At 37.9% G+C, this 27,510-nt stretch overlaps 1 protein-coding gene across 2 annotated transcripts in view; it reads left to right on the forward strand.

The window, feature by feature from the left end:
• Positions 1-27,510, forward strand: part of Rcd5 (microspherule protein Rcd5) — a 245,474-nt gene that overhangs the window by 201,399 nt on the left and 16,565 nt on the right. The window lies entirely within an intron of this gene.

Genomic DNA, 27,510 nt, shown 5'->3' on the forward strand with positions numbered 1-27,510 from the left:
AACAAGGCCCCTGTTGTTTTCGCCAGGGAACCAGGGCGAACAGCGAAAAGTCAGCTACTGGAACAAATCTGAAAACAAACCCCAACTCAACATCACCAGAGTTAAAGATCGGTACTATCAATGTAAGAAGCGTGAATGGCAAAGAAATGGAGCTAGCTGAGGAATTAGATAAGTACCAGATCGACATAATAGGGGTGACTGAAACAAAAAAGACCACAACTGGTGAGATCTTTCTGAGCAATAAATACAAAATGTTATATTCAGGCAATGACAATCAAGGAAAAGAAGGAGTAGCCATAGTATTCAACACAAAATACAAGGCTAATCTTCTTGAATGGCAGTCAATATCAAGTAGAGTAATGTGGGCAGATATGGACAATGAGACTTATTTGTGCCTATGGTCCCACAGAAGGGTCTACTAAGGTAGAAGTGGAGGAATTTTTTGAGGCCTTAGAAAAAGCAACTGACACAATGAAAAAGGAAAAGTTGGTCCTTGTTGGGGATCTAAATAGCAGAGTAGGAAATGATTGTGAGACATACAAAAATATTTTGGGAAAATTTGGAGAAAAGAGCAAAGCTAATAATAATGGCAAATATCTGTTGGATTTCTGCTCAGGACATGGACTGGTTATTACTAACACCATGTTCCAACATAAAAATGTGCACAAATTCACTTGGAGAGAAGAGGCTAGGAATAAGAAAAGTCTCATTGACTATGTTATTGTTGATAGTGATGTTTTTCCCCAGGTGCAGGACACCAGAGTGTTCAGAGGATTTGAAATTGGAAGTGATCACTATTTAGTCTTGAGCAGGATAAAATTGAATTTCATATTGAAAAGAATAACATGTAAGAAAGTTTTAAAGCGTTCTCAGTTCACATCTGAGCAGCTCTCAGATGTGAACTGTAGACTAAAATACACAAAGATTATTGAAGGAAAAATTAAACAGTTTGAGAACAGGAACCAAACCTTGGAGATTCAGTGGCAAACTCTGAAGAAAACATTGATTGATTCTGCCAGAGAGGCATGTGGTGAGGTTGTCTGCAAGGATAAAAAAATTAGAACTCCCTGGTGGACACAGGAAGGTAAAGAGGCAGTGAAGGAAAAGAAGAAAGCATATCAAAAGTTCCTGTCAAATAAGTCAGCTTGTGCTCTTAGAGAATATAGAGACAAATGCAAGAATGCTAAACACTGTGTAAAACTAGCTAAACAAAAGTCACGGGAGGACTTTGGCAAGAATATAGAAAATAAATATCAAGAAGGTGGCAAAATATTCTGGAGGTTGTTGAAAAAGCTTAGGAATGGAGGAAAGAATGCTGTAAAAGGAGTTAAAGATGATAAAGGTGACATGAAAATGGGAGAAAAAGATATCCTTGAAGTATGGAGTAATTACTTTGAAAAACTACTAAATGAAACAAGCAGTGATGACAGCACAGTTTTAAAAAACACTGACCCTGCATGCAGTCAGGAATACATATCCATACTGGAAGTAGAAAAAGCCATCAAAGGCTTGAAATGTGGAAAGGCAGCAGGAGTAGATGATATTCGACCAGAAATGCTGAAGTATGGTGGTATAAGAGTGTTACAGTGGCTGCACTGCATAGTTCAGAAAGCCTGGACAGAGGGACGAATTCCCGATGATTGGAGTAGAGCTCTCATAGTACCCATATATAAAAAGGGAAATAAAACTGAATGTGAGAATTACAGAGGTATTTCCCTACTGAGTGTTCCTGGAAAGATCTATGCAAGTATACTTGAGAAACGGTTGAGAAGAATTGTGGAAGAAAAGCTGGGTGAAGAACAAGCTGGATTCAGGCAAAATAGAGGCTGTCATGATCAGATCTTCACTTTACAACAAATAGTCGAGAAAGCATGGGAATATAACAAAGATCTGTATTTAAGTTTTGTCGATTTGGAAAAGGCATATGACAAGGTGCCAAGAGAGAAGCTATTCAATATACTGCAGTTATATGGTGTCAATGGGGCATTGTATCAAGCAATACTTAGGTCTTTATTTGAGTTGTAAATCAGCAGTTAGAATTGAAGGAAGTACAGGAAGATGGTTTAATGTTAAATCTGGTGTGAGACAAGGATGTACATTATCCCCTCTGTTATTCATTATCTATATGGATCATTATGAAGGAAAGTGTTATTAAACATGATATCAAAATTGGAGATGTTAATGTCAGCTCTTTGCTTTATGCGGATGATGTTATACTTCTAAATAAATCCGCTACAAGTCTGCAAGATTCTCTGACTAAATTGAATAGTTGTTGTAATAGATATGGTATGAAGGTCAGCAATAAAAAGACAAAGACAATGAAAATAGGCAGAATCATTGAAAATGTCAACTGTGTTGTGAATGGAGAACCTGTGGAACAAGTAAAACATTTCAGCTACTTAGACACGATTTTTACTGAAGATGGTAAATTAAATATAGAAATAGACAACAGAATCAGCAAAGCTGGTATGGTGGGAAGTCAATTGAATAAATTCACATGGAATAAGAGAGAAATTAGTCGGAACACTAAATTAGTTGCATACAAGACAGCGTTCAAACCAGTTTTAACTTATGGATCTGAGAGCTGTGTCAGAAGTAAAACACTTGATCAAAGACTAGAGACCGCAGATATGAGAGTCCTGAGAAAGATTAGAGGCATGAACAGATGGCATCAGTGGCAATATCATATTAAAAACGAGGATATTAGGAAAGAACTTGACATTGTCAGCATCGAGGAATGCGTTAGCAGAGCTACTCTCAGGTGGTATGGTCACTTAAACAGAATGGGCGAGGAAAGATTAGCAAAGCAAGTGTTCTCTGCCAGGTTGGCAGCAAAACGACCCAGAGGAAGACCAAGATATAGGTGGATTGATACGGTACAAAGTGCCTTAGATGATAGAAATATAAGATCTGATAATGTTGGAGTCTTGACAAGTAACAGACTGATTTGGAGGAAAATTGTAGATAGGAAGTTAGTAATGATGTAATTTTTTTCATGTAGTACTATCATATCCTGTACACCCATTGAGGGTACATGGTAGGAATTTGATGATGATGATGTAGAAAAATTAAGTATTCCGAGTTCCAAACCACACTATGCACTCTAACAAATATTTTGGAAATTATTATGTAATTGAATGTATATCCAGAAAGAGAAGCATCATCAATTTCCTGATGTGAACCCCCAAGGAGTGTTTGGGTTAAAATGATAGCACTACATGATTAGGTTTACATGATTATTAATATCCTATCAGTAGTTTTCCTCCAAATCAATCTGTTATTCGTGAGCTCCTCAAATTGTCATATCTAACATTCCGTGCTTCTAAGGTACTTCTGTCTGAATCAGCCCACTTAGACCTTGGTCTTCCTGTAGGTCTCTTTCCTGTCATCTTGGCATCAATTCATCTGTTTTGCTAACCTTTCTTCACCCATTCTGTTTAAGTGGTCATACCACCTTATATTTGCTCTGCTGAAACATTCTTGAATCCTAATGTCAAGTTCCTTTATAATATCTTCATTTTTAATAGGATCCTCCCATTGATGTCAATGTCTTACTCCCATAATTTTTCTTGGAACCCTCATATCTGTCTTTTGTAGTTTTTGATCGAATGCTTTATTTCTAATCCAACTCTCAGATCCATAACTTAAAATTGGTTTGAACACTGTTTGTATATACTGCTAGTCTGGTGTTTTGGCTAATTTCTCACTTATTCCATATAAATTTATTCTACTGGCTGCCCATCATACCAGCTTTGCTTATTCTGTTGTTTATTTCCAAATTTAATCTGCAATCTTCACTGAAAACTGTGCCTAAATAGCTGAAAATGTTTTATTTATTCTATAGGATCTCCATTCAAAATGCAGATGAAGTTTCCTATGCCTCTACCTATTTTCATAGTTCTTTTTATTGCTGATTTTCATGCCAAATTTGTTACAGCTGTTATCCAATTTAGTTAGTGAATCCTGGGGACTTACATTAGATGTGTTTAGGAGTACAACATCATCTGCATAAGCAAAGAGCTAAGTTTGACATCTCCAATTCTGATATCAGGCCTAATGCCACTATCTTTCATAGTGTGATTCATATAGATGATGAATAAGAGTGGAGATAATGTGCATCCTTGTCTTACCCCTGATCCTGTATTTCCTTCAGTTCTAACTGCTGACTGACAACTTAAATATAGACTATGTATTGCTCTGTATAATGTTCCATTCACCCCATATAATTGTAGTGTTTTGAAAAGCTTTTCTCTGGGCACCTTGTTGAATGCCTTTTCCAGGTCTACAAAACTTAAGTACAGATCTTTGTCATATTTCTCAACTATTTGTCTTAAAGTGAAAATCTGATCTTGACAACCTCTATTTAATCTGAACCCAGCTTTCTTCTCCGAGTTTCTCTTTCACACTCTTTCTTTACCTGCTTTCAAGCATGCTTGCATAAATCTTACCTGGAACACTTAGTAGAGAAATTCCTCTGTAATTCCCACATTCAGATTTATTCTTTTTTCTTATAGAAGGGTACTATGAGAGCAATACTCCAATCATCGGGAATTTGACCTTCTGACCAGGCACTATGAATTATGCTGTGTAACCACTGCAAAACTTTTATACCTCCATACTTAAGCATTTCTGGTCGAATATCATCTACTCCAGCTGCCTTCTCACATTTCAAGTTTTTGACAGCTTTTCTACCTCAAGTATTGATATGTACTCCTCTTAGCATCCCTCTTGAAAATATTCTAATATGGTTCTGTCACTGCTTGGTTCATTGAACAGTCTCAGAGTATCTAGGATATCCTTATCTTCAGTTTTCATGTCACTTTATCATCTTTTATTCCTTTTACAATACTCTTTCCTCCATTTCTAAGCTGCTTCAAAATAACCTCCAGAGCATTTTGCTGCCTTCCTGATATTTATTTTACATATTCTTACCAAAGTCTTCCTTTTACACTTTTACACATAACTTATCCCTATTACATTTTTCTCTGTAATCTTTATCGCATCTGCAGACTTATTTGCTGGGAACTATTGATGTGCTTTCTTTTTTTTCCAAGACGACTTCTTTAATTTCTTGTGTCCATGGTGGACATAAGAAGTTAAAGAGAAGAGAAAATTTCCAAGATATTTTAAAGGACAGAAGTCAGATATAACTGAAAAAAGAATTTCATTTAAACCACTCTAAATTCATTTAAAAAAAAATGGACAGAGAATATGACTAAAAATAAAGCTGCAGAAAAAAAAAACGCAGCACAAAAAATAAAACCAGTTTACTTTATTTTTAAAATATCATCATCATCATCATCATCAAATTCCTGCCATGTACCCTCAAGGGGTGTACAGGATATGACAGTACTACATGAAAAAATTACATCATTACTAACTTCCTATCTACAATTTTCCTCCAAATCAGTCTGTTACTTGTCAAGACTCCAACATTATCAGATCTTATATTTCTATCGTCTAAGGCACTTTGTACCGTATCAATCCACCTAAATCTTGGTCTTCCTCTGGGTCGTTTTCCTGCCAACCTGGCAGAGAACACTTGTTTTGCTAATCTTTCCTCTCCCATTCTATTTAAGTGACCATACCATCTGAGATTAGCTCTGCTAATGCATTCATGGATGCTGACAATGTCAAGTTCTTTCCTAATATCCTCATTTTTAATATGATATTGCCATTGATGCCATCTGTTCACTCCTCTAATCTTTCTCAGGACTCTCATATCTGCGGTCTCTAGTCTTTGGTCAAGTGTTTTACTTCTGACCCAGCTCTCAGATCCATAAGTTAAAATTGGTTTGAACACAGTCTTGTATACAGCTAATTTAGTGTTCCGACTAATTTCTTTCTTATTCCATATGATTTATTCAATTGACTTCCCACGATACCAGCTTTGCTGATTCTGTTGTCTATTTCTATATTTAGTTTACCATCTTCAGTAAAAATTGTGCCTAAGTAGCTGAAATGTTTTACTTGTTCCACAGGTTCACCATTCACAACACAGTTGACATTTTCAATGATTCTGCCTATTTTCATTGACTTTGTCTTTTTATTGCTGACCTTCATACCATATCTATTACAACAGCTATTCAATTTAGTCAGAGAATCTTGCAGACTTGTAGCGGATTTATTTAGAAGTATAACATCATCCGCATAAAGCAAAGAGCTGACATTAACATCTCCAATTTTGATATCAGGTTTAATACCACATTCCTTCATAATGTGATCCATATAGATAATGAATAACAGAGGGGATAATGTACATCCTTGTCTCACACCAGATTTAACATTAAACCATCTTCCTGTACTTCCTTCAATTCTAACTGCTGACTCACAACTCAAATAAAGACTAAGTATTGCTTGATATAATGCCCCATTGACACCATATAACTGCAGCGTATTGAATAGCTTCTCTCTTGGCACCTTGTCATATGCCTTTTCCAAATCGACAAAACTTAAATACAGATCTTTGTTATATTCCCATGCTTTCTCGACTATTTGTCGTAAAGTGAAGATCTGATCCTGACAGCCTGTATTTGGCCTGAATCCAGCTTGTTCTTCACCAAGCTTTTCTTCCACAATTCTTCTCAACCCTTTCTCAAGTATACTTGCATAGATCTTGCCAGGAACACTCAGTAGGGAAATACCTCTGTAATTCTCACATTCAGTTTTATTTCCCTTTTTAAATATGGGTACTATGAGAGCTCTACTCCAATCATCGGGAATTCGTCCCTCTGTCCAGGCTTTCTGAACTATGCAGTGCAGCCACTGTAAGACTCTTATACCACCATACTTCAGCATTTATGGTCGAATATCATCTACTCCTGCTGCCTTTCCACATTTCAAGACTTTAATGGCTTTTTCTACTTCAAGTATGGATATGTATTCCTGACTGCATGCCTGGTCAGTGTTTTTTTATCACTGTGCTGTCATCACTGCTTGTTTCATTTAGCAGTTTTTCAAAGTAATTACTCCATACTTCAAGGATATCTTTTTCTCCTGTTTTCATTTCACCTTTATCATCTCTAATTCCTTTTACAGCACTCTTTCCTCCATTCCTAAGCTTCTTCAACAACCTCCAGAATATTTTGCCACCTTCTTGATATTTATTTTCTATATTCTTGCCAAAGTCCTCCCATGACTTTTGTTTAGCTAGTTTTACACACTGTATAGCTTTCTTACATTTGTCTCTGTATTCTGTAAGTGTAAAAGCTGACTTATTTGCCAGGAACTTTTGATATGCTTTCTTCTTTTCCTTCACTGCCTCTTTAACTTCCTGTGTCCACCAGGGAGTTCTGATTTTTTTATTTTTGCACACAACCTCACCACATGCCTCTCTGGCAGAATCAATCAATGTTTTCTTCAGAGTTTGCCACTGAATCTCCAAGGTTTGATTCCTGTTCTCAAACTCTTTCATTTTCTTTTCAATAATATTTCTGTATTTTAGTCTACAGTTTACATCTGAGAGCTGCTGAACTTTTATTCGCTTTAAAACTTTCTTACATGTTATTCTTTTCAATATGAAATTCAATTTTATCCTGCTCAAGACTAAATAGTGATCACTTCCAATTTCAAATCCTCTGTACACTCTGGTGTCCTGCACCAGGGAGAAAACATCACTATCAACAATAACATAGTCAATGAGACTTTTCTTATTCCTAGCCTCTTCTCTCCATGTGAATTTGTGCACATTTTTATGTTGGAACATGGTGTTAGTAATAACCAGTCCATGTCCTGAGCAGAAATCCAACAGATATTTGCCATTATTATTAGCTTTGCTCTTTTCTCCAAATTTTCCCAAAATATTTTTGTATGTCTCACAATCATTTCCTACTCTACTATTTAGATCCCCAACAAGGACCAACTTTTCCTTTTTCATTGTGTCAGTTGCTTTTTCTAAAGCCTCAAAAAATTCCTCCACTTCTACCTTAGTAGAACCTTCTGTGGGACCATAGGCACAAATAAGTCTCATTGTCCAGTTCCCCATTCTCATATTTGCCCACATTACTCTACTTGAGACTGACTGCCATTCAAGAAGATTAGCCTCGTATTTTGTGTTGAATACTATGGCTACTCCTTCTTTTCCTTGATTGTTATTGCCTGAATATAACATTTTGTATTTATTGCTCAGAAAGATCTCACCAGTTTTGGTCTTTTTTGTTTCAGTCACCCCTATTATGTCGATCTGGTACTTATCTAATTCCTCAGCTAGCTCCATTTCTTTGCCATTCAGGCTTCTTACGTTGATAGTACCGATCTTTAACTCTGGTGATGTTGAGTTGGGGTTTGTTTTCAGATTTGTTCCAGTAGCTGACTTTTCGCTGTTCGCCCTGGTTCCCTGGCGAAAACAACGGGGGCCTTGTTTAACCGGGCGACACCCCAGCCGGCATGAAATTTTGTCATGTTGTACCATCATTTTTTTTTATTTTGGTTTAACCAATAAGAATACAATTTGGTCGGCTAAATCCCAAATTGCCAGCCCATCCTCGTTCGTTCAGTATCAAAGTAGATACCCAACAGGGTGCACCACGAGAAGGTGAGGATTGGACATTAGGTCAGAAGCCCTGGTCGGTTCTCCGCATTCCTTTAAAGGCTATGTGGAGGTCTCCTCTCAGTTATACAGCTTTGACCCTTAAGCACCCCTTTTTTTAAAATATTCACTCCTTAAATCTAAATATAACACAAAAGGAAATAAATGTAAATATCATCATAAGATTTATTATTTTATCATTTTTTATCGACTGTGATTTTAAAAAAAAATTTAATTAGAAAAAAAGTTTTTTTTCTGAATTAAAATTGATTCAAAGAAAGTGAGTTAAAATGCATTTCCACTTGGTAAATCAAATTATCCAATACAAAATGATCAAAACTTTACTCGTTTTGCAAATTTTTCATCTTACTATGAAACTTCAGGAGCAAGAAATAAAGAAAAGAATTGCTGATTTTATTATCCTAATTTTATACATGGATAAAAAAAAAAGAACATACAGATTAGCTCTTTAAGAGGCGAGGTTTGTGTAATTCACATGAAAACACAAGGAAATAAGTAATATTTATTTAAAGCCATATATTTCAGGCTCAATATTATAGTGTATCATTGGCAATCATAGTTAATTACAAGGTAGAGCTTAGCTCTCACTGTTTCAAATTAATCCATTGTTTGCATTCTACCTTGTAATTAACTATCATTGCCACTGATGCTGTCCTGTAATATCCAGTCTGAAATACATGGCTTTAAATAAATATTATTTACTTATTTCCTTGTGTTTTCATGGGAATTAAAGAAAGATATATATTACTTGTTATTAGGGAAGGCTGATTGAGAAGACATCCCTATGGCCTTTTGGGGAATATGGAAAACTGACCAGGGATTCCTTCCTGATGTCCAATCTTCATCTTCTAGTGGTGCACCCTGTTAGATATCTACATGGATACTGAGCAAACAAGAATGGGCTGGCAATTTGGGATTTAGCTGACTAAATAGTATTCTTATTGGCTTAAACCATAACTCAAAATGAAGGAATTTCATGCTGGCTGAGGCTCGCCCAGTTAAACAAGGCTCCAATTGTTTTCTTCAGGAAACCAGGGTGAACAGTGAAAAGTCAGCTACTGGAACAAACCCAGACTCAGCATCAGCAGAGATCAAGATTGGCACCACCTTCAACATAAGAAGCATCAATGGAAAGAAAGGGAACTAGCAGAAGAATTGGATAAGTACCAAATTGACATAATAGGTGTTACCGAAACAAAGATGACAAAACAGATGAGATCTTTCTATGCAACGAATACAAGATGTTATATTCAGGAAATAACAATCAGGGGAAAAGGAGTAGCTATAATATTAAATCTAAATATGAGATAATCTTCTTGAATGGTAGGCAGTATCAAGTAGAGTGATGTGGGCTAATATCAGAATGAGGAACTGGACAACATCATCATCAAATTCCTGACATGTACCCTCAAGGGGTCTACAGGATATGACAGTACTACATGAAAAACTTACATCATTACTAACTACCTGTCTACAATTTTCCTCCAAATCAATCTGTTACCTGTCAAGACTAACATTATCAAATGTTATATTTTTGTCTTCTGATCCACTTTTTACTGTATCAATCCACCTATATCTTGATCTTCCTTTGGGTCTTTTTCCTACCAACCTGGCAGAGAACACTTGTTTTGCTAATCTTTCCTCTCCCATTCTGTTTAAGTGACCATATCACCTGAGATTAGCTCTGCTAACACATTCCTGGATGCTAACAATGTCAGGTTCTTTCCTAATCTCCTTGTTTTTAATATGATATTGCCATTGATGCCATCTGTTCATGCCCCCCTAATCTTTCTCAGGACTCTCACGTCTTTGGTCAAGTGTTGTATTTCTAACTCAACTCTCAGATCAATAAGGTAAAACTGGTTTGAACACTGTCTTGTATTTTTTTTATTTATTTATTATTTTTTTTAATTTTGAACCCATACACAAGAGGTTGGTAGATCAACCTATAGTACATTAGTACCGATGGTACTTGTTCACATTAAATTCGAATGACTGTAGATTATATTCCCTAGGGAACACATCAAAGGGAACACTGTTCCATAGTATAGCAGTTGCAGGGACAAAGGAGGGGGAGGAGGAGGAGGAGAAGAAGAAACTTGTTTTGTAGGTTTCAAGGTGCACTGTGTAGGGATGTTGAGCAGCAGCAGCTGCACGTGTTCCAATGAGCTTAGTACTAAGTGGGGGAATTATTGATGCTGTTTCGGATGAACATTTTCCATGGAAATGTTTGTAGAAGACACATAGTGCAGAGACCAATCGTCTTTGTAAAAGTGGTGGAGTGAGTTAAAAAGAGATGGGTCATTAATAAGTGATTGCTCTCCTCTGTATATGGAGTCTAGCAATTTGAGGGAGCGTTTGGGGGCCCCACCCCATATGTGGGAGTAGTATTCGATGATTGGGCGGATTTATGATTTGTATGAGGTCAATAGCTGTTCAGGGGTGAAGTAACATCTTGAGCAAAAGAGAAATCCTAGTTTTTTAGAAGCTGAGGATGCAAGGTTGTTATGTGTTTATGCCAGGAGAGGCTTGATGTCAGGGTAATTCCAAGAAGAGAAATCTCAGATTGTTTAAGTTAAGGGATATTACATCCCATATTGTTTCATAGCGAATATAGAAACTATATAAAGTTCGGCGAGTCCAAGTGTAAGCAAATACCTGGATAGTGCAACACCAGGGCAACTCATAGTAAGGGTGGAGCAAGCTCTGATCACTGTTCTTGGTATTTACCCATAATGTGAAACCTAGCTCCTAGGAGCTGTATTACTGTTCTACATTATGAGAGAAGGTCACTACCCAGACCGGTTTCAACCTTTATTGAAGTCTCATCAGTGAGTAGGTAGACCTAGATAATTTGTCGCAAACAGAACTTACATACCCTACTATAAGAATTGCCAACAAGGTGTCCTAATAAATTACTAATTTTATGAAGAGCCAAACGCTTCAATTCGGCGAAATGAGTTGCCCTGGTGTTGCACTATCCAGGTATTTGCTTACGCTTGGACTCACCAAACTTTATATAGTTTCTATATTCGGCATGAAACTCTTTGAGTTTCTTATTCGGCTATGAAACAATATGGGAGTAATATTCCTTAACTTAAATAATTTCACGTCACCGAATTGATGCCTTTGGCTCTTCATATAATTAGTAATTTATTAGGACACCTTGGCAGTTCTTATAGTAGGGTATGTAAGTTTTGTTTGCTACAAATTATCTAGGTCTACCTACTCCAGGGAGACCTATTATCCAGGGAGATCCAGTTTGCAGTTCCAGTTTTCCTTGGTAGTAAGATCCTTTCTCAGTTATTTTTGTCTATTTTATGCCTTGTGTCTGTCTGTAGTCTTCCACCTCTACTACGTGTAGCAGGAGATTTCTGCTGACGGGGAACACTAGGCCTATCTTAAGGTTTCTCTGTTTGGGGATTTAGTTTTTCTTTCCAAATTATGACCGTGAATGAGTTCGCTTGGCCTTGAAATAGACGCCAAGATACCAAAGAGGACATTGGCGAAAGCTCTCGCGGACATCGTAGGCTTAGAGAAGATCTTTGGTTTTACCCCCTATGGTGGCAGCAGATACCAGGTTGTAGTAAGAAATGCAGAAGGGAAAAACTACTACAAGGCATTGAGTGCCAGGGGAAAACCATCTATCCCTTTATAGTAGGATGTACCATTAAGACACTAAAGATAGAGAGAGGTTCCCTCTAGAATATCTCGAGGGGGGAACTGAAGTAATAAAAAAGTATTTGCAACATGGGGAGTCGTACATGATATCTAAATCGCCAGTGACACTGACTTCCCCAATTGGAAGACCGAAGAGGTAACTTTCCGGATGGAAATGAAAAAGGAAGTGCCCAACTTTGTTTTTTTAGGCTCTGCCAGGGTAGTAGTTAACTACCCTCGAGTGAAAAAAAACAGTGTTTCAAGTGCGGTTCACTGGAACACCTAGGCACAGACTGCCTCAAGAACAAATGCAGGAACTTCATGGCAGCAGGACATGCCCTAGGTCAATGTCAGGCACCTTGCCTTAAATGTGGAGACAAGGCACACAAGGTAGATGCTTGTGCCAACAGGATGCAGGCCGAAAGAATAGGGGGCACTATCATACCTGCCAAATCTAGGGAAATAGTAGAACCAGAAACAACAAAACAAGAGAGAAATCAGAATCGGCGAATGAAGAGGAGTTCCCTGTACTAAACACCGCACCTGTCAACAGAGAGAGAGAAGGTCCGGCCGCCACCACCAAGACGGTGGCAGATGAAGAGAAGAACCACGGCGGGAAAGAAGTTGCGACTGTGGATACGGAAGAAGAAAATAAATCAGAGGAGGAAACTGAGAGAGGAAATGGAAGCTACTAGACCTACGAGACTGAAAAATGCCCAAGATGCCCAGAAGAAGTAGAGACAAAAAAAATCAAAACTGGGAAACATAAACCTTGCAGTAAAAACTGATGAAGAAACCACCTCTGCCAAAAAAACATTGTAAATGGAACTGTACTTTTAAGAAGATATAGGGGACTGCTTGTTTCTGTAGAAAACTGTACCTAGCATTACACAAAGCAGAAAGTGAGCCAGAATTCCTTCTGCAGGATGATAGAATAAGTATCAAAGGGAAAGACCTCTATATTGAGGATATTTCCACAGTCACGCCAGACCAGCTAAACGGCCCTCTAGAGAGAGAGATTGTGTGCTGGTGAGAGAATCTGACTATGTAACCCCTTGAAGAGACTGGAAAAGACAGACATTGAAGAGAAGAACTATTGGATTTATGAGAAATTTCACAGAAGGCTATTTGGAGGCAAATAAAAAGGCTAAAAGGATCTGATTTTTTTTTTTTTTGTTTTTCCTCTGTTTTAGTAGGTTTTATATTCAGTTCATACATGAGGGGTTGGCCTGTGAACCCGAGCTGCAAAGGCTTACAGTGAGGCAGTGCAGCTCCTTGTGGGCTGCATCACTCGGACCAGGCTCTTCCCCCAATTTTACAGTCCACTTGTTTCTTATTTTTCCCGAAAAATTATACCAGTTCTCCTGATTTACTCCAGAATTTATTTGTCTCACTTTTTGGTCTGTTTGTTTTTTTGTTGTTTGTGTAAGGTTCTGTTTTCATCTGTCAAACATTGTAAAAGATGTTTGACAGATGAAAGCTGTAAGAACAGGTTTAAGTTAAGGTTGATGTCAACCTTGTTGTTTAAGTTAAGGTTGATGTCAACAGATCTGTTTGACCACAACCTCTAGTATGTTATCTAGTTAAACAGATCGACTGAGGCCTCTTTATTACCTACCACTATCTCACTCTACCTTTATTTCCTCTCACTTCCTGCTGACCCTCAGCACATCTTTATACTCCATAGACCAATGATGAAAGACATGAACTCCCATTCTACTCACTGATGAGACCTCAGTAAAGGTTGAAACCAGTCTGGGTAGCGACCTTCTCTCATAATGTAGAACAGTAATACAGCTCCTAGGAGCTGGGTTTCACATTATAGGTAAATACCAAGAACAGTGATCGGAGCTTGCTCCACCCTTACTATGAGTTGCCCCAGTGTTGCACTATCCAGGTATTTGCTTATGCTTGGACTTGCCGAACTTTATATAGTTTCTATATTCGGCATGAAACAATATGGGGTGTAATATCCCTTAACTTAAATAATTTCACGTCGCCGAATTGAAGCCTTTGGCTCTTCATATAATTAGTAATTTATAAGGACACCTTCTTGGCAATTCTTATAGTAGGGTATGTAAGTTCTGTTTGCTACAAATTATCTAGGTCTATCTACTCACTGATGAGACCTCAATAAAGGTTGAAGCCGGTCTGGGTAGTGACCTTCTCTCATAATGTATAACAGTAATACAGCTCCTAGGAGCTGGGTGAAGAACAGTGATCAGAGCTTGGCCCACCCTTACTATGAGTTGCCCCCTGTGTTGCACTATTCAGGTATTTGCTTATGCTTGGACTCGCCGAACTTTATATAGTTTCTATATTCGGCTATGAAACAATATGGGATGTAATATCCCTTAACTTAAATAATTTCACGTCGCCGAATTGAAGCCTTTGGCTCTTCATATAATTAGCAATCTCAGATTATCTTGAAATTTGGGTATTGTCAAAAATAATACTAGAAGAAACTGGTTCTTTTTTATGAGAAATGAGACAGTACTGGGTTTTATTTGCATTAAAATTGACTAGGTTATCTGAACCGCATTGGAGGATAGCTTGCAGATCTGAATTAAGGGCAGTGGTGGTTGCTGATCTGTAGGTTGAGGTGAGTTGTGTGGAGTAAGGTATATCAAAAGAAAAGGCGGAGTGCAGTGTGCTGTCATCTGCAAAACTGTGTATTGGGTTGTAGGTAGGCTGAAGTAGGTCATTGATATATAGTAGAAAGAGGGTTGGTGAGAAGACAGAACCTTGAGGAACCCCAGCATTAGTTGAATGGTGAGAAGATAAGAAGCCATCCACCACCACCACACACATAGGGAGCGTCCAGACAGAAAGCTGGCAATCCAATTACAGAGCTCTTGGGATAGGCCAAACGATGGTTGCTTGCTTTGTGTAAGCCCTTGTGCCAGACCCAGTCAAATACCTTGGAAATATTAAGTACAACTGCTTGGAATTCTCCAAACTTCTTCATGGCATTTGACCAGAGATGGGTGATGTATGTGAGTAGATCTCCTGTTGATCGGCAGCAACGGAATCCATACCAGTGGTCGTTTATTAGACAAGTAGCTTCAAAGGAGCATAGGAGTTGGGAATTGATGATTTTTTTCCATTACTTTAGACAGAACTGATGTGAGCAAGATGGGGTGGTAGTTGGACGGCATTGACTTGTCACCCTTTTTGGGAATGGGTTGAATATTTCAGGACAATTGGAGGAATGCCATCATGACCAGGAGACTTTTTTGTGTCTAATTTAGACAGTGTTTTGCTGATCTCTTTCTGGCAAAAGGATATAGGGGCATTGTGTGTTGGGCATCTGGAATGGTTGGGGGACATTTGCCATTGTTGATTGTGCATCGATCGAGGCAAAGTGTGAGGCCAGGAGATTAGCCTTTTCTGTAGGAGATGATGCAATATAGCCAAGTGGATATGATAGAGGTAGGAATAGTTTTGGGCAGAAGTTACAGCCGATTGCTTTGGTGAGAGACCAAAAGGCTCGACTGCCATTTGGACAGGCTGAATTTCCTACTTTTTGCTCTTTCGAACTGTTTTGGAAGCATTGATTGTTTTTTTGCATTTATTTCGGACTTGGGTTATAAGTTCTAAAGGAGGATGGGGGTTCTTGATCTGAGCCAGTGATGGTATGTTTGGTTTTTTTTGTACTGCCTTGATACATCTTTTGGAAAACCAGGGTTTAGTTAGGGAATGGCAGGTTAGAGTACTGTGGGGAATGTATGATTCCATGCCAGCGAGGATTACTTTGGTTATGAGTTCAGTGCATGTGTTTGGGTTGGAAGGTCGGAAGCAATAGTCTAACCATGGGAATGAGGCATAGAAGTTGCAGAGGCTGTCCCAGTTGGTACTGTTATAATGCCAAACTATTCTTGTATGGGAATGGCTGTGTAAGCATTGTTGCATGGGGCAGGAGATGAGCACTAGGTTGTGGTCAGAATTGCCTACTTTCACTGTGTATTTGGAAGGGTCAGGAAGAGGTCTAGGGTGTTTGGAAAGTGGTTTGGGTTATCAGGTATTTTGGTTGGCATCTGAATGAGTTGTGTAAGGTCATTAGTGATGGCGACTGTTTTAGCATCTCTGCCTTCAAGATCTGTATACAGCTGGAGGAGGAAAGCCAGTTGGTATTGTGGACATTAAAATTTCCTAAGAGGATGATTTCACTGTTGGGAAAGTGGGACTGGAGAAAGTCAGTTTTTAGGGAGAGGAAATCAAAGAGCTCAGAGTGGTTGGTTGCATTTGAGGAGCGATAAAGACATCATAGGAATTTGACTGAGTTGGGTAGTGATATTTTCATCCAGAGAATATCAAAGTTGGGTGATTCTAGGTTGGGTGCTCTCTGGCAAGGTATGTCGGAGCCGATGTATGCACAGACGCCACCCTTGGGTCGAAAGGAGTTAAAGAGTGTGTAGTTTGGAAGATTCAGATGAGTAGTGCTGGAGGGAAGTGAGATCTGAGTTTCTGCCAGAAAGAGTAGGTGGGGTTTGGTAGACTGCAGGTGGTAGTGGACACGATTAAGGTTGGAGTTTAGGCCACGGATGTTGGAAAAATTGGATATGTAGGGTTTTGGGAGTCATGTTTGACCGCAGGGGTTCTGCACGTTTCCTATGCAGTGCCTGCATACTGGTCATCATGGTGGCTGCTAGTGCCATCACTTAGTTTTTGTACTAATTTAACTTGTCTGTAGTCAATGGTCCAACTGTAGTCACCATTTTGATGTTTTTCTGCAAGTTGTCTTTGAAGATGGCGTCTTTGTTCCCTTTTTGCTCAAATGATCAATCTGGTCAAGTACATGCGTGACTGGGGACAAGTGTCTTTGAACTTGTTGTTGATTGCTGCTATTAGTTTTGATGTGCTTGTCAGCGTGTCGCAAGTCACTTTTACGAGGCATGGAAAGTTCGTTCCATTCTTGCTTTTGTTTATGGGTCTGAAACGATGACATCTGATGATATTTTTAGGGTTGATGTCGCATTCTTCAGCACGTTTTTGATGATGTCTTCTTTTAGTGCTTTTCTGTTTTCTTTTGGAAAGTTCAAAATGATGGCATTGAATTTTTTGTTTTTGGCCTCCATCAAGGCTTGCACCGTGATTGCGATTATTTCATGGAGTTCATTTGCGGGGAGGGGTGAACTTGCATTGGTCCGCTGATCGTCAGTTGATTTGAGCTTGGTTTCTAGTGAGTGTATTTGGGAGGAAAGAGTTTTGTTCATAATAACACTGATGTGTTGTTTGAGGCTTTTTTGTGTACCTAAGTTTAGGACTGTTTTACAGACGGGAGGCTCAGCAAACAGAAATCGGGCTGGTTAAGATCGATATATATCTTGTGTGCCATTTTGTCCATTTTTGTGCTGGAGGCATGTAACCAGTGGCAGCAGAACTTGCACATTGTACCCTTTTTTTATCGCTGATATCAATTTTGCAGCTGTGGCACTTTGTGGGTTTGTCAGCAATCGACGGCGCTACGCTTGCAAGACACGGGGTGCAGGTTCGTCGTTGGCTTTTGTTGCCACCATGTTTGCTTTGTATGGTATGCATAGCGGTTGCTTGCACGTAGCCAATTTTTAGATTGAAATATAACTGGTTTAATGCACTAAAAGTACTTACAGCTTGTGCTGAGGTTATCTGCTTCTTGGTACATGCTGTTAAGATTTCCTTTTGGCATTTGATTTGAATGAAAACTCTTGCAGCAATGATAAAATGATGGAGCACTAGTTTATAGTAACTTACTCACAGCTAATTTATATGTATACAGCTAATTTAGTGTTTTGACTAATTATTATTATTAAGACAGACCTCCAGGGAGTCAGACTCATCGAGGGAGGCCACATACTACACACACCAGCTATCATACTTATTCTTGAATTTTCACTATATTATTTCAGGAAATTACAACGTACTAGGATATACATTAAAATAAATTTTAATATATTTCTATATTTCGGCAACGTCACGCTGCCATTTTCAAGAACTTAGGTACAAGATACGTGCACGCAGGCACAGCAAAACAATAAATGAGCAAGAAGTATGAAGCTATTATTTCTCCTAAAGTCCTGATGGTGCCCTCTAGCGGGCAATGTTGGTATTCTTGGGCGATTGGGCTGAAGGTCTTCTGATGTAGGTTTCCCAAATTTGAGGAAGTCTCATGCAGCCAAATTTGTTGAGGTTTGGCTCGTTTCTTAAGGCTGAAGCTGATTCTATGAAAAGCCTTTCATATCTGTATTTGCTACGGTGTATTATCCTGGCTTTTTTCCACCGTATTCTATGGCAGGTATCCAGAGCATGGTCAGCAAGACCAGAGCTGTATTGGTGAAACCGGATGTAGTCCTTGTGTTCTGATATTTGCTGTCCTGCCTGTTTGGCCGAAGTAGGACAGCATACAGCTGCAAGGGACCTGGTACACACCAGGTAGGTCTAGGGGGGCAGGTTGGTCTTTTGTTGAGCGGATAAGGGATGCCAATTTTTTATGAGGTTTGTAACAAGAAGTTAAGTTATGTTTTTTTAAGATTTTTGTGATTTTTTCTGAGGTGCCTCAGATATAGGGTATGGTGATGGATTTAGAGTAATCCTTGTTGTGAGGGGGAAGGGGGGGGTGTGGTTTACTGGTTTTAATATTTTTTGGATTTTTTTGGGGGGGTAGCCATTGGCTGAGAACGTGTTGAGGATGTGGTTTAGTTCTGTGGTTAGGGCACTGAATGTGTCAATCTCGGACTAATCCGGAGTCGATCTCGGAAAGAGTTTAGATTAGTCCGAGATCGACACATCAAAAAATTCGAAAATTTAAAAAAGGTCGCGATCTCGAAACCGCAACTTCCTACCAATACGGTAGTAAATCTGTCGTCACTAAGTGTGAAACCTGAAGCACTCGACGCCCTCGCACGTGGCCACAACTTCGCCATTGTGCCCAAAAGAATACCTGCTGAGGATATCATGATACGGATTGAACGCGGGATCCGACACCTCCCAAGCCACGTCGCCAACGATATTAGACTGGATGTAGCTTGTGTTCTGACCAAACCACCTAAAACCAACATGCCCAGTAAAGAAATTAAATCTCTATTAGAATTAAAGAAAAACAAGAAAATAATAATCCCCAAAGCTGACAAAGGGAATGCCACAGTATTGCTGAACCAAAAAGATTACACAAGTAAGCTGAAATCTCTATTGTTAGATCGTGCCACTTACCTCCCTATCGAATACAATCCCACCAACTCACAAATTAGAAAACTCCACAGGCTCCTTAAAAAGGTCACTTCTTGGCCAGTGGAAATCGACAACAAACTAAAACCATATAACTCCATGCCCCCCCCGTATTTATGGACTCCCAAAAATTCACAAGGAAAATGTGCCATTACGTCCCATAGTGGATGGCATTGATTCCCCCACATACAAACTAGCAAAACATTTGGCTAAAGCTCTCTCTCACACTATACTGGCAACACACCTTCATACATAAAAAACTCAGCCCACTTCAAAGCCAGCATAGAAAACCTTACACTCAAACACACTGACATAATGGTCAGTTTTGATGTCTCCTCCTTATTTACGAATGTCCCACTCAAAGAATCCTTAGAGCTAATCCAAGCTGTTGGACTAATGTTGCACTGTACTACTGCTCAAAGGAATTTTCTTGATAATATCGGAGACTGGCTTGTGCAGTAAAGTGTGTATGACCTCACTAGCAGCTGGTAGGATTAGTTCTTACCAACATTATGGTTTTCCCGATTTAGCAATCAGTAGGGAAATGTTGTAAGGGGCGTGCAACCTATCATCATCATCTAGTTTGGATGCTGCTGAAAACATACCTGCCAATGTTGGTTGTTTTAAAAATCTTTCTTGAAAAGTACTTGAAAATACAATAAATCCTTATCTTTTTTTATTAGCATGAACATTTTGTCAAATGTTCTTCTAGTCTTGAAGGCTTCATAGATTCATTTGAAAAAAATTTTTGGCAAATCAGGCACATTGGTAATGCTTTTTTTGTAGGAGACTGAATAAAGCCATATTTCAAATATTCAATATTATATTGTCTGCATTTCTTCTTGGGTTCAGCCATGATATTATCTGTAAAAAAAAAAAAAAATCAAAATATACAAAATTGCTAAAATGCAATTTCTCTTTGAGTTGAGTTTCATACACAACATTACACAACACAATTACACCAGCCACATGTCTGATATTGAAGCCAATAGACTACATTTCAAAATAGGCAAAGTAATCTATGATACCAAACCTTCAGACTTGAATATTCCACCATCAGGATTAAAAGCTCTGAACTCCTTAAAATGAAATAAAAACATAGTTATCACCAAAGCTGACAAGGGGAATACTACTGTTGTCTTAGATACCAATTCATACGACTGGAAAATGAATCTATTGCTTCGAGATCGAAATGCATACTCCCAGCTAGATTATGATCCTACAAAAAGACAGCTCAAGAAACTCAACAAATTACTGGATGAAACAACATCCATAGATCAGGAACATCAAGAAACTCAGAACATATCATGCTAGGCCTCCTAGAACATATGGTTCACTTAAATTACACAAAAACAACTGTCCACGTAGACCTATTGTGGATTTTATAAGCAGTCCCACTTACAAAATATCAAGATTTTTGTCTAACCTTCTTCATCTACTCATGGGCCACTCAGCTTCATCAATTAAAAATTCCACAGAATTTTACACAAAAATAAAAGACATTCAACTCTCAGAAACAGACATACTAATAATCTTGTCTCTCACAAGGAGACAATAGAATTGTTAACTCAAAAATTTTCATCCGATATTGTGGAATTATTCAAATTTGCTATCACATCCAGATACTTCATACATGGAAAGATAAAATTTATGAACAAGAAGAAGGAACAGCAATATGACATCTAGAAGATAGAATTTTTGCTCTTAAACCAAAACCAAAAATATGGCCACGATATCTTGATGATGTCTTTGCAGTCTGGAGTCACTCTGAACAAGAATTATACTCATTTCCAGATAAGATCAACAACCTTCATCTTCACATCAAATTCACACTAGAAAAAGAATAATCACAAGGTATCTCCTTTCTTGATATATATATATTCAGCGAAAACAAGATGGTTCCATTTCTACTTCTGTCTGTCGTAAACCAACTTTTTCAGGTTGTTACATCCACAATTCATTGGCTCACCATCCATCTCAAGAATATGGCATCATAAAATCTTTGGTATCCAGAGCACACAAATTTTGTTCCTCTGAAGAATCTTTGAAACAAGAAGTGGAAATTTTTAAAGATAAAGCCTTATTAAATGGATACAATCCAAAAACAACTCAAAATATCATCAGCCACTTCCCTACACATCAACTCAGACAAGAAGAAGCCCATAGGACTCCTATACCATATATCAAAGGCATCTTGGAATGTCTGTCAAAAATTATGAAGAAGTACAAATTCGCTGCTACCTGTAAACCAATCAACCAAATCTACAATTTGCTACCTTCTCCAAAAGACAAACTCTCAACCATGATGCTACATGGCATATACGAAGTTCCATGTTCTTGTAAGATGTCTTACTATGGATAAATAGGAAGATCTACAAGTAAATGCATCTCTGAACATTAAGACCACATCCATCTTATCAAACCACACAAATCTGGCCTTGCACAACATGGAGTTGAAAACCCTAACCATAGGATCCAATGGAAAACACCAAGCTGCTACATAGATCCTTATATAAACATGTGCGTTTATATAAAGAAAGTGCTGAAGCCTTACGTCACAGACTCAGTCTGAACCGTAATGACTGTCTCACTATCCCAAAAGTCTAGGAAATTATTATCCTCAATTGTATAAAATAAATTTATCAGATATATTTTAATTACAGCTGTTTTTTTTTTTTTTTTTTTTTCAATTTTTTTTAAATTCCTCAAACACGCTACTGTATGCATGGAGGGAGTCCAATGTAAGCATGCACACTAACTGTTCCTTTGAATGTAATTCCTAGTATTGTTTGTAATAACTATACCGATGATGATGTCATAAGATACTTAAAAATCTACATATTATTAAAATTTAATTACTGTGGTATACGTGTGAATTTTTAGTTATGAATACTCCACAAGTTTCACTATATAATATGTCCATTATCTGCATTGCAGCTGTTCTTCCAGGATGGCAGACCATGCCGTGGATACAGACTGCTGGATCCATTGACAAAATAAAAACCTCATTTTATACAGAAGCAGATATAAATCAGAGACACTATTGCTGGAATCCACCACAGTACTACAACATTCTCCAGATATAAACAAATTTGGTTGAATCACCTTACAAAAAATTTTGGGATTTCATTATTTTGTGACCTTCAGCAAGATTCCATCAGTGCACCCATAGCGGGTGCCAGTTAGGATTATAAAAAGTGTATCCTCCCTTTTTTATAATCAATCTGGTTGCATGTGATTAATGTTTTTCTTTGTGCCTATGAAGAAGCAAGCCTTGATCACTAAGATGAAATATTGGCTTAATAATTTAACAACTATGTCCACAAAACATCAACACGAATGTTGGAAAAAGTATCACAAAAGAAATATCATGAGAAGATGATATGAAAACCGAAATATAAGAATAATTTGGATGGACATGGAGTAATTATTTAAATGAGTTAACCAGAAGAAAAATATTGATAAAAAAATATTTAGCAGATAGGGAAACAATGAGTATAATTCAGCGCTGGAAACAGAAGAAGACAAACAGAAATGTGGACAGGCTGCTGAAATAATTAAATCATCATCATCATTGGCTCTAAAGCCCTGTAATGAACCCTTGGCCTTCTTCAGAGACGTTTGCAGCCTTCCTTATTCATTGCTAAATTATTCCAAGTTTTTGCTCCCAGAGTATTAATATGCTTACTATTATATTAAACAGTAAGAAAGCTAGGTCATCTTCCCTTGGGGAAAGTTATATTTATGCATACTGGACCAGACAACATGTTTTGAATTTTAATCTGACACTAGATGTTTCTCACTGTAGCTTTGAATAAGGCAGTAAGCTTTCATATGTTAAGGCTTAAGTGCTGGGAGGACATCATGTTGGAGGTATAATGGAATATTTACAGCACTAATTTTAATGCTTTCAATATTCATCTCAGTCTCAGAGACATCTTCAGGGATTACAAATAACTCTTGTAACACATACACACACACACACACAAAATACTAAATGAAACACATGGGTGACTTTAAAGTCCTATCTAGGTGCTACACCCTCTATGGGCATTTGTAGGTGGCCTAGGATGTAAAGTGGGACCTCTGACAATTGTTTTTTTCCCAAATTTTGGGAAGTTTTATGCATCCGTATTTATTTAAATTCAGTTGATTTCTGAGTGCCGCCACAGATTCTAGAAACAGGCTTTCCTTTTTGAATTTACTATGGTGGATGGTGGTTTTCTTCCAGGAGATCCTATTGATTGTATCCAATGCATGATCTGCAAGGCCAGATTGACCGTAGTCGTAATTGCAGATATATGATTTGTGTTCTTCTAAACAGGTATTCACTTATCTATCTGTCTGTCTGAAGAAAGCTGGCTTGCAGGAACAGGGTATTTTATATACTCCAGGCACTGAAAGAGGAGGGAGCTGATCTTTGGTAGAGTGGATAAGAGTAGCAAGTTTCCAGTGGGGGCTTAAAAGCTGTGTAGAAGTTGTTCTTTTTTAAAGACCTGGCTATGTTTTCTGATCTAATCCTTTATCCAAGTGTAGGCAAACAAAGTTCGCACGTGAAATAACTTCACATTTCCTATAATACATGCCGTTATACTTGTCCTTAAGGATATGTGCTTATGGACATATGCAAAGGGATATTAAGGCCAGTGATGCGAGGTCATTAGCTTCTATATACAAGTTGCACAGTCATGAAGTTATTTCACGCACAAACTTTGTGCGTGAAATAAACCAAAATAAACCAAGAATATAATTCAAGAAGACTAAATTGAATAGCTGTTGTAATAGGTATGGTATGAAGGTCAGCAATAAAAAGACAAAGACAATGAAAATAGGCAGAATCATTGAAAATGTCAACTGTGTTGTGAATGGAGAACCTGTGGAACAAGTAAAACATTTCAGCTACTTAGGCACAATTTTTACCGAAGATGGTAAATTAAATATAGAAATAGACAACAGAATCAGCAAAGCTGGTATGGTGGGAAGTCAATTGAATAAATTCATATGGAATAAGAGAGAAATTAGTCGGAACACTAAATTAGCTGTATACAAGACAGTGTTCAAACCAGTTTTAACTTATGGATCTGAGAGCTGGGTCAGAAGTAAAACACTTGACCAAAGACTAGAGACCGCAGATATGAGAGTCCTGAGAAAGATTATAGGCATGAACAGATGGCATCAATGGCAATATCATATTAAAAATGAGGATATTAGGAAAGAACTTGACATTGTCAGCATCCAGGAATGCATTAGCAGAGCTAATCTCAGGTGGTATGGTCACTTAAATAGAATGGGAGAGGAAAGATTAGCAAAACAAGTGTTCTCTGCCAGGTTGGCAGGAAAACGACCCAGAGGAAGACCAAGATATAGGTGGATTGATACTGTACAAAGTGCCTTAGACGATAGAAATATAAGATCTGATAATGTTGGAGTCTTGACAAGTAACAGACTGATTTGGAGGAAAATTGTAGATAGGAAGTTAGTAATGATGTAATTTTTTCATGTAGTACTGTCATATCCTGTACACCCCTTGAGGGTACATGGCAGGAATTTGATGATGATGATGATGATGATGATGATGACCAAGAATATAATTTCTTGGCATCTTTTTTTAAATTTTACCATATTTATTTTATGGTAATAAATTAAATATGGTAAAAAGAGAAACAATGCAATGTGAGAATTACAGAGGAATTCCCTGCTGAGTGCTTGCTTAAATCTCCCAGGTAAGATTTATGTCTCTTAGCATCTGAGAAGATGCTAAGAGACTTGTGGAAGAGAAACTGAGGAGAAACAAGCTGGATGTAAGCCAAATAGAGGTTGTCAAGATCAAATTTTCGCTTTAAAACAAATAATTTGGAAATCATAGGAATATAACAAGGATTCCTTAACTAAAGTTGAATAACCGCAGTAATAAATTGCCATGAAAATCATGAATGAAACGGGATAAAAACTATGAAATTAGTTTTTCAGGAGCACAGCAAAATCAACTGCATTCTGATTAGAGAACCTGATAAGTATTTTAGCTATTTAGTCATGATTTGTATATATGAATTATCATAAAATAAATTTGGTAATAGGTAAATATAATAAACAAAGCTTGTATGTTTGAATGCTAGTTGAATACATTCACATGGAATAAGAGAGAAATCAGCTAAAACACTTAACTAACAGTATACCAGATCATCTTCAAAGTAACTTATGGATCTGAGTGTTGGGTTAGAAATTAAAAGTTGATTGTTGACTAGAGGCCACTTTATTCGTATGGAGTTTCCTCCCTTTTTTCCCCCTTCCCTATTGGGGCAAGTTGAGCCCCCTCATGGGGGGGGGTTAAGTATTTATGGCTGTAGATCCGTGTGTGTTCATGGGGCCGGTTTGCCTGCTTGCAGGATGAAAAATGCCAGATAAACTGGCTGGAAAAACCCTACTACTCGTGCCCAAGACTGGCTAACTTGGCTATGTCTGAGAAAGATCCTCAAATTCCTCATGTCTTCGATGGGAATCGAACCTGGGACACTCCTTCCCCAGCCATATGGTTGGAAAGCACACAGCCACTAGGCTAACAGCGTGGATTCTAGAGGCCACTAATATGAGAGTTCTGAGAAAAATTCAAGGTATGAATAAATGCCATCAGGCTGTCAGTGTCAGAATCATATTAAAAACAAAGATATTAGGAAGGAACTTGATATTATTAGCATTTAGGAATGTGTGAACAGAGTTAATGTAAGGTAGCATAGTCATTTAAAGAGAATGGGAAAAGAAAGACTAGCAAACCAGGTATTTGATTTGCTAGTGTGGCAAGATCTAGCTGGATTGACTGCAGTCCGAATTGGTGCAGAAGGCTGAAATATAGGATCTTACAATATTGGAGTCCAGACCGAATATATGGAGTAAATTGTTGATAGGAGATTTAGTGTTAATTTAAGCAATTGTGTAGAACTGCCATAGTATCCTGGATACCACTTAATAGTTCATATCAGGAATTTGATAGTGAAGAATTTATGGGGACACAATACACATGTAAAAATAATTACTTTAATTAAAATTTAGGAAAGTAACATTCGACGTTTCGACCTCTGTATTGAGGTCATCATCAGGAAAAATACGTATGTATAAGATACAAGTTGCATGACACCGCACTATACAAAAGTACGATGAATCTAAATGCTTGTTAATTATTTAACCTAGCCTGACTTCTTGTGGAAAAATAAAATGAAATATATATAAAAATGTACTGTATTTACTGGCGTATAAGACGCACTTTTTTTTCTTTGAAAAACAGGGTGCGTCTTATATGCCGATACTCAGTTTTTATTACTTGCATTTCTGGAAATTTTTTCTGTTCCGAGTTATGCGATTTCTTTCTTGCTTCCTTGCGGTGTGTAAGAGTATTCCAGTTACATAGATTTCAGTGGATGCTCATGCGCTGTCATCGATGATCACAGCTTTGTTCCTGTTTGTTTAAACTTTCCAATTGTTGTCACAGTTGTTGTGAACGGTGATAAATTTCTGCCGTTAAATTTTCTCTAAATTTCTTGGCAAATTATAGCTGAAAATTATCAGCATTGCTACAATATTGCATGCAAGCTACATTGATTGCTTATGCTAAAGAACATTGAAAGTAGACCTACTTATTACTTTATATTTGAAATACTGTAATTTCATTATAATATTCATTGATAAAGTTTTTTTCCTAAAAGGTGTGTACAAAAAAAGGAGGTGCATCTTATACGTCGGCAAATACAGTAAATAATGATGGGGAAAAGGTGGAGAGGATCCAGAGACGAGTGACCAAGATGATAGCAGATCTATGGAATGAACCTTATGAGAACAGGTTGAAGATTTGTGGGTTGCAGAAATTGGTTGAGGCAGAAAAGGGGGTGATATGATTGAGACATTCAAATTACTGAAGGGTTTCTATAAGATTAATTCAGAAGATATTTTTGAGAATAGGACTGGTGGTGGGAGGACTAGGGGCCATTCATGGAAGCTGGGCAAGAGTGTGGTTAGCAAGGGTGTTAGAGCTAGGTTTTTTACTTGAAGAGTGGCGAATGAGTGGAATAAGCTGCTAGAGTCTGTTGTGGGTGCTTGAACTCATTCAC

The sequence above is a fragment of the Typopeltis vanoorti genome, chromosome 7, assembly GCF_054136105.1.
Source record: "Typopeltis vanoorti isolate ZY-2024b chromosome 7, IOZ_Tvanoo_1.0, whole genome shotgun sequence".
Taxonomy (NCBI): domain Eukaryota; kingdom Metazoa; phylum Arthropoda; class Arachnida; order Uropygi; family Thelyphonidae; genus Typopeltis; species Typopeltis vanoorti.